Below are 9,026 nucleotides of genomic sequence, written 5' to 3' on the forward strand. Positions count from 1 at the left end.
GAATAAAATAGAGTTGGACTCGTGTTATAGCAAATTTATTTTCTAAAATATCATCAAACAAGAGAACTTAGCCTAACTTGCATTAATTTCAGGAGGATGAGTATCACTTCAGCACATAAATTTTACCTATTCTGAAATTTCTTTCTTGGAACATATTCAAAAACATAGTTACTTCATCAAAGTTAATGACATTATTTAGACATTTGATAGACTATTTCCTTCAGGAATGTGTTAAACAAATTGGGACAATTTCCTTGTTTATGGGGCATAAATTTCAAGACTTTTTGCAGAGCTCTTTATTCAATTAATAATTAATTATCTCAAGAGTTGGTTTTTAACTTATACAATTATACATAAAATATTTTGTCCTGTTTTATCTCTTTTCTTTATGCATAACCATTATGTTAGTTCAGGAAACCCTGCTATCTGGATTAGATAAAGAGATAATTCAGTCCAGAAAGATGCCTGAATCATATCAGATCTGAGTACATTCAACATGTCAAAGGAATAGAAACACATATGTTCATTTTGTATAAGTGATATGAAATGAACACATGGGATTATTAAGTTATTTTCTCTGGAGGATAAGATTGTAGATACTGCCTGTTATGTTTTATCAATAAAAAAAATTAAACAAAAAAAAGAATAGTTACTTCAAATGTTGTTCTTAATGCATGCAATAGAAGCCTAAAATCCTCTTGAATATAAAATTCAATACTTATAGGAACTTGAGTGCTGTGGGATGTCCTGTATGCTGTGAATACATGTTGCTATGATTGATTGATAAATAAAATGCTGATTGGCCAGTATCCAGGCAGAAAGGATAGTGTAGGCATGACAAGGAGAGAGGAGAATGCTGGGTGGAAGAAGGTTGAGTGAGGAGACACTGCCAGCTGCCACAAGGAGAAGCATGATGTAAGATACCGGTAAGCCACGAGCCATGTGGCAACTTATAGATTAATAGAAATGGGTTAATTTAAGATATAAGAACAGATAGCGAGAAGCCTGCCATGGCCATACAGTTTATAAGTAATATAAGTCTCTGTGTGTTTACTTGGGGTTCACGAATGGACACAGGAAAACTTCAGCTACATTTCAGGAAACACATTCCTTAATGACATCTACATTCTGACATAGAGAAACTGAGGCTCAGAAAAACTGTCTTCTCCCTCAGGAGCCAGTGTGGACATATGGTGATGCCTATATCCTAATGGACACAGTATGACTCTAGGATAGTCTTGTTAGTATACCACAGGACCTACTGTAGTAGCATTGCAGGACTTTCTTTTTTGAAGCCAAAATATTAAAAATTACATCAAATGCAAATATGAATTCCATGTAAACTGTTTACATGAAAAACAGTTAAAACTATAACATGTAAGTAGCTCAGTATTAATGGTACTTAGTGTGTGAGCCTGATGACTTTCTCAGATCTCATGGTGTAAGGAAAGAAGGGACCCTTGACTACTTTCCTCTTACCTTTAGTCCTGCACCATGCCATGCATACAATTCCCCCCACACAAACACTTCTTTCCCAAAAATTATTTTTCCTACCTTTATATATTTACCTCAGAATATTTGAATATTGTTTAATAATTAATTTGAACATTGAATATTTATTGAGCATTTAGCATAATCTGCATATGCTCTAGATAAATAAGCTATATCAGTAAAAAAAAGATTCTTGTGATTGAGGTGCTTTTAGTTCAGCTGATAATTTTTCTTTATATGATCCTGTATTGAAACATGTCTAAGAATTTATTTATAATAAAGACAACTAGTATGCAATTATAATTATTTTACTGAGTCATGTAAGTTCACATCCCCATTTCCTGTCACTATCATTGTATCTTCCAGTATTACGTTCCTCAGCATCTTTTCAGTGATCTTTTCCTTCTCTTTTTAAGCACTATGTAATCATTACATTTTAGCTCCAGCTGAGGGATAAGTTAAGTAGCTTCCTGCCCAGCCACTGCCCAGCCAGTCTTCTGCAACACTGATGTTTTGCCAACTAGGTAGGACTGATAAAGAAACACACCTTTTGGCTTCTGTAAGTTCCCAGGGGAATGAGACCGTGAGATCCTGACCTAATAGATGGAGTCGTAATATCATGGCTGGCCTTGTTGTGAGATGGGGAAAAGTAAATGAAAGCATTGTTCTTGGAAGGAACAGCATATACTGTCCCACGTCTCTTCCCTCTTTCTTTGATTCCTTTTACCTTCTTCTCAATCTAATACCTGTGGGAACCTCTGCATCATATTGAGCCCAGAAACACAGAGCAAATGCACCCTGGGCTGCACCCATGAAGCTATGAGCTAAAGCAAACAACTGTTTCCTTAAACTGTGCCTGTCAACTAATTGGTAACACTGGCAATAAAATGGAATAACACCAGTGGCTTCGTTTTCCCTGAAAGAGGAAAGGTCTATCGCTGGACAAACAGACAGACACTACCACCATCACCACCACCACCATCACCACCATCATCACCACCACCAGGCACTTTTCTATAGCTGGCCCTCTTTAAACACCACCTCAAACAAAAGTTACTTTCCTCATCCAGTCACAAAATTAACCTGTAAAAAAATTAGAATTGCATTTGTTAGCATATTTTAATAGTTTTATACTTTTTTGAATTGATAATATTTTAAATGATAAAGCAAACTTCACTGTGTTTCTGTTTGGTTATTTTGATTTTCTCTGTTTTCATTGTTTTGAGGCAAGTTCTTCAGGCTGACTCGGGCTGAGCTTATCTGGAACTTGAGGTCTTCCTGCCTCCCTCAAGAGACGGATAGGTAGACACTGAGAAATAGATTTTTTTGCAAAAGCTCAAATAAGCCTTTTTATTTCTATAAAATAGGAGACAAGTAGGGAATTGAAAATGCAGTTGAATTTCAAGGAAGAGCTTTAAATATAACATTTTTATTTATTATTTAGGAATTTCAAATATCAATATAATGTATTTTGATCACATGCTCCCACCAATCTTTCACCTAACTGCTCAGGTACCACCATTCAAGGAGGAAAAGGTAGATAAAATTAAGACTGTTTCCCAGTCCTATAATCCCACATGTTTGGGAGACTCAAGGACAGCCTGGACAATAAAAAACCCTTTCCTTGTACTTTACAGTGCTGGGCGCAGCTTAATGGTATAGCACTTTCCCAGGGTACAGGAGTTCCCAGGCCCATTCCAGGTACCACAGAACACATTTAAAAAACAAATAAAATCTCCATTTAGTTGACATATTAACTTCTAAAGACTTTCAATTTCCCATGGAAATATGGCAAAGGTTGAGTTATGCCAGAGAGGCACTCACCTGGACTTCTGATGTACTCACATTGTGAGTCTCTCAGGGTAGCCTGAGGCTTTCCTAATAACATTCTGGACTCCTGCTTCTTCATACAGCAAAGAAGGGTCGTGTTGTCTCTGTATTTAAATCACTTGACATCGAAGCATTAGTCTATGGTGGATTTTACAATCAGGAGACACATTTTTAAAACAAGAACAACATCAATCTAACAAAGATAAAAACATTTGTTCTAAAATGAAAAGTTTTGAGTCAAGAATCTTAACAAAATGAATACACAGGCAACAAACTGATCAAACACACCATAATCTCTAAACCTATGTTGAGAAGTAGGTCAGAAGTGATGTCTTTTGAAAATGAGTTGTGCTAGCCTTCGAGACTTTTATGTATTTTCATGTTATCTTGGAGATAATGCTGAGTCACAGAGCATGTGACTGAAAGCTGCAGGACAGGCCCCAGAAGCCCCTGTGCCCTCCTGTGCCTCTTCATGTGGACAACCAAAAGTGCACTACAGAATAGTTAGAGATTTCTCTAAAATTTTTCTTTTATGATAAAATGACAATCATCAGTGTTAGCTCTTAATGGATCAAATAAAGTATGTATGTAGTTACAATTTCCCATCTGTTCCTATTCAGGAGAAGCCAGTCTAAAAGGCAAATCTCTTGAATGTAAGAGGACTAACTACAGAATGTAAATATTCTTCCAGCTCACCTTGTTATATAAACCTATGCACGACTAATCTGTAAAGAAAAACAGTGGTTAAATAATGTTCCTCAGATAATGCAGAGTTATTTTTCTGTTTGTTTTTGTTTTTATACAAAACACATCTATGCAAAACTACTCAGAGTGCATGGTTCTATGACGTCAAGTGTCGTCTGTCCTAACTGATAGCCATTTTCTTTTGGGACTTCCCTTACCCCACATTTTTTTTCTGTGTTATTGCCAACATTTCAAAGAAAAGTTTATTTTTATATATTTTCTTTCAAGTTTGCAATTATGTAGAATATGATGAGATGACAAGTAGCAGAACTTTTTTTTTTATTTTTATGGTAGACTTTCATTAGGTCATGTTTTTCATTAATGTGTTTTGTCCTCTCTGAAGCATTATGAAAATTAGCACAGCTCTGCCAGACATTGTCTGTGTTGATACACTCTAAATTTCCATACACTTTGCTTGACATTTGGAATTGATGACAAAATGATAACCGCCCCCCTTTTAAACCAGGTTTAATCTAATGGAAGCTATATAGTGATACTTTGTATTCCTTTGTTATATCCTATGGCATATATCACTCTTTACAATATGGAAATTCTGCAACTAAAATGTTACTTCCTAAAATATAGTATATGCTTCCTAAAATATATGTATAGTTAGGTAAAATAAAATTACTTTAAATATATTAACTAAAATAGTTTTCCAAATTTACCTGTCCTTTGAGGTTTAAAACACGTTTCATAATTTTATATGGTGCACATCAAGTGATCTTTGATTTTGCTATATCATCTACCCATGATGGAACCAGGAGAAAAATGACTGAACATGCTTTAATAATACCTTAGGGAAGGCAACTGGTTTGACTTTATGTATTCACATAATTTCCATTGGAAAGCAGAGCTTATAATTTTGTAGAATGTGGCCCCACTCTCTCCAGCTGAATGACATCGTCATCAATATGCAAATTGATTTTACGCTGTGTGTTATAACATTCTGGCCTTATTCAGACTTTATATTACTTTTTCTTTTTAGTATTAAAAAATTTATTTATATGTTTGTGTCTGAGTGTAACCACCTGAGTAGAGAAGAAGGCACCAAGCCTCACGGCATTGCAGTTCCCTGCATATGTCAGCCACCTAATGTGGGTGCTGGGAACCCAACTCTGGTAGAGCAGCAAGTTTTCTCAATCACCCAACCACCTCTCTAGCCTTGAACTTCCAGGCCTGTAAGAAACCTTTTTTAAGTCCTATGGAAGATTAAGTTGTTCCTTAGTACTGTTAGTGAGTCTGACACAGACACAGGCATCTATGCTGCTCAGGCAAAGGGAAGAAGAAAGATTTCAATATGAAACATTGTAAAGTAACATACACATTCAAACAAGGATAAAAATTACCAAACTTATGACTACAATGGAAAAGTGAAAAATTTTCTTTCACTAACCATGATATTATTTCATACTCTCATTTTAAAAAAACTGTATTGACCACCAAGTGTGAAAAATTAATTAAATCATATATTTTATTTTATATAAATATTTTATTTAATTTTATATAAATTGTTATATACATTGATAAAGTAAATGACATAATTGTTTCTAACTGCTGATCATCTATAACACAACTAATAAAAATCACAAGTAAATCAAGTCTTGCTTTGCCATTCTGATGTATTTAAAATAAAAAAGGCCAGCAATGAAGCTGAAATCTAACTATAAACCCTATCTACAGATGAGGTGCAATGTACTCCAGTAGGACAGTTAAAAACATAAAAATAAGCAAGTGAAATGCCCTTCACAGCGAATTTTAGGAACAGAAGAAAGCAGGTAATAGGTGCAGACATGATTTCTCTGATGTTGGTATTAAAGAAAAATAAAATAATAACCTATAAAAACATTCTGAAAGGGTTATTATGTGGAATATAGTATTTTCAAATAAAAATTAAGGTAAAGGTCACCACACCATGTTAAAAATAAAATAATTAGACTGTACATAGAGCTGAAAAGGATTTTTCATAGTAGTGAAAATCCAAACCTGAATAATATTCTGTTTAAATGTCATTCCATATTTAAAAAAAAAAGCTTTATTTTCTTTGTATGGGTGCTTTCGCCTCTATGTATGTCTTTGTATCACATGTGTGAAGTGCCCACGGAGGCCAGAAGAGGATGCTGGACCGTGGAGCTGGGGTTACAGACAAATGTGAGCTGCTGTGTGGGTGCTGGTATTCAAACCAGGGTCCTTTGGAAGAGCTCTTACCTGCTGAGCCATCTCTTCAGCTCCTGTATGCCTCTCTCTATATAAGTATATCTCTAGAAATAAAATTCATTTTTAACTGATGGCTGTCAAACTCTTTGAGAAAATAATGAAACTTGTAATTGAGTACTCAATTGTATCACAGCTCCACACTTTGCATCATATTTGTTTAATATTTTTAGTGCTTTAGTAGAGCTCAAGTAGTCTTTCTTGGTAACCACATCAACCACAGAAATGTAATGGATGTGTTCTGTATCATTTCCTGCATTATGTGTGTGGGTTGTGGCTGTTCCTTGAGTTCCCATGACTGTTGAGTGAGGAAGTTGGGTTTAATTCCTGGCACTGTAGTAGTTTATCCATTACACTAAAGAGTAGATCATATTTCAAATGCTTTTCTGAGATCATTACAAAAATAAAAAGCAAATGGCTGGGTTATCAGCTCTCATTACCAATTGCCTAGCAAATGTTAAAAAGCACACAGGCCCACTAAAAATAACCACAGGAAGCAATAATTTCTATGACAAATTGTTGGGCTATTTACTTAGCGTGCTAAGTAATATATTTTAGATCAAAGATAAACAGTTTAAAAAGTTACGTTTGGGTTGTTGTGGAGAGGAGAGGAAATTGTTATTCCCTGAAGGCTGATGAACCTTGTAAAATAATCTGTCTTCAAACTCAGAATGAAAAAGAGCCAAAAAACCAGATCTGAATTACACTAGGGTCCCCTGGAGATGCCGTCTATTACATAATTTGCTGTAGTGGTTTGCAGATGTCTCATTTTGTGGGTCAGATTCTGGGCTCTGTTTTTCTATTTGTAACTGTGCTGGAGTGCACTGGTTTCGCGTTTTTTGTTTTCTGATCTGCCACCATTTCGGTGCACACAGCACAGCATCTATTTTGAACAAGCTGAGGCATTGCCTCCCTGCTGTGTAAAAAACGTGGCTGGTGAAGGAGCGTCTGAAGTCAGTCTGGGGAGTAAGTCGGGCACTTATTAGAGGATCGCCCTTTATACGGAGCACCCAACTTACCATCGGAAAGCTGGACTTAAAGAGAAAAGGATCTCAGAGTACAAGGCACACTGATGAGCAAAATGCCAACATCTAAGCCATGAGGCGATGATTTCAAGTGACCCATCTTGGCACATTTTATTTAAGATACAATCTACCAGCACATACAGAGTCCTTGCTAAAGTTAATAAAACTTCCTATGTATGTTCAGAAGTCCTACTCAGAAAGTATTTTAGGTTTGCTCAAAAGTTGAGATTTTTATTTCAGCCTAGATCACAGTCATGAAATAAAGGTTCTAATAAGGGAAACTTCCTTGATTTCTTTAATTTGGGGGAAATGTCATTATGCCTTGGGAAGTAGTATAGTGTTTTTGTAATCATCTGCAATGCTCATTAGTCTTATTATATCGGAAGCGCTTGTATTTGTTGAAGTAGAAGCAGCTGAGATAAAAGAAATCTGAAAGTGAGATCCTCACACATTTAAAGCTGGAAGACTGGGCTATTACTCCTAATGAGCTGATGCTCTGAATACTGAGGATGAATTCCTATTTTTTAACCTCTTTGGAACCCCTGATTAAAAACTATGGTGTGAATTCATAAGAAAAAAAAAAAAAGGTCAATACTGTTTTTTAAACTGTCTCCATTTTAGGGACCAATTGCCAATTTACCAACTAATTAAAAGTAATGTTTAACTGAATCTAAAATTGAAATATATTTATTAATAAAGAAAACATGTTTTTGTATTATTCTTTGTATTCATAAGATGAACTATATCATTTTTCATAAGTATCTATTAATATAAGCTTGAAATTTAAGAAAATTAGTACATATTAAGTTTTAGCAAAAATACACAGAATTAAAAATATATAAACACAAATGTCTATGTGTGCAATCGGAATCTCAATGCAATAGAGGAGGGGGCCCTGGGATCGTGCTTTGAGTCTGCGCAGTCTTGTCTCTCTTCCTTGTCTGTCTAGGATTCAGCAGAGTCTGAGATGGCTGCTGGTCAGGCTGGCAAGGACTCCAGAGAGGTTAAGACAAAGGCATTCGCAGCGAGCTGGTTTGCAGATCCCTTTGGCCCATATTCATCGACACCTGAAATTTAGAACAACCAGCCACAGACATGCGGGCGATACTGCCGCTGTGTATAGAGCAGCCATCCTATAGTATCTCACTGCAGAGGTGAGTTGAGCTGGTAGGAAAAGCGTTAAAAGACTTCGAAGTTAAAGCGTATTATCATACCTCGTCACTTGCAACCTGCTGTTCCTGAGATGAAGAACTGGACTCACTGATTAAGGCTCCAATGGCGGCAGATGGTGTCATTCCACGCATCCACAAATCTCTGATTGGGAAAAAAGGTCAACAGAAGATAGTCTAAGGATGTCTGGATTTCTTATTATCTCAGGACTCTAAATATTAACAGCTGTCCACTGTTGGTCATTCCAGTGCACTGTATCACTGTGAAAAACACAGTTTTACCTTTTTAGTTCTATTTGAGCAAGTTGGAGGTTTAATTAGCCTTCCAACCAACCAAATTTTTGCACTCGAATTTTAACCATATTTGAGTGTTACTGTGGCTTCAAAAAAGCTGTTGATTCTCAAGTAGTGGGTTTTGATTGAGTTGACTGTTTTTAAAAACTTGTCTGGACTTCAATTGTGATGCAGAAGTTACAGTAAAAACCACTTGGTTTTGCACAGACATTATTTCAACTCTGGTGGATATGGATATGGATATTCCCCCATCGCTGCG

General features: G+C 35.9%; 1 pseudogene; it reads left to right on the plus strand.

Moving 5' to 3' along the window:
* The first annotated feature begins 8,271 nt into the window (after positions 1-8,271).
* LOC131921597 (histone H2A.Z-like) lies at positions 8,272-8,654 on the plus strand (annotated as a pseudogene).
* Positions 8,655-9,026: the final 372 nt, after the last annotated feature.

Source organism: Peromyscus eremicus, chromosome 11, assembly GCF_949786415.1.
Source record: "Peromyscus eremicus chromosome 11, PerEre_H2_v1, whole genome shotgun sequence".
Classification (NCBI taxonomy): Eukaryota; Metazoa; Chordata; class Mammalia; order Rodentia; family Cricetidae; genus Peromyscus; species Peromyscus eremicus.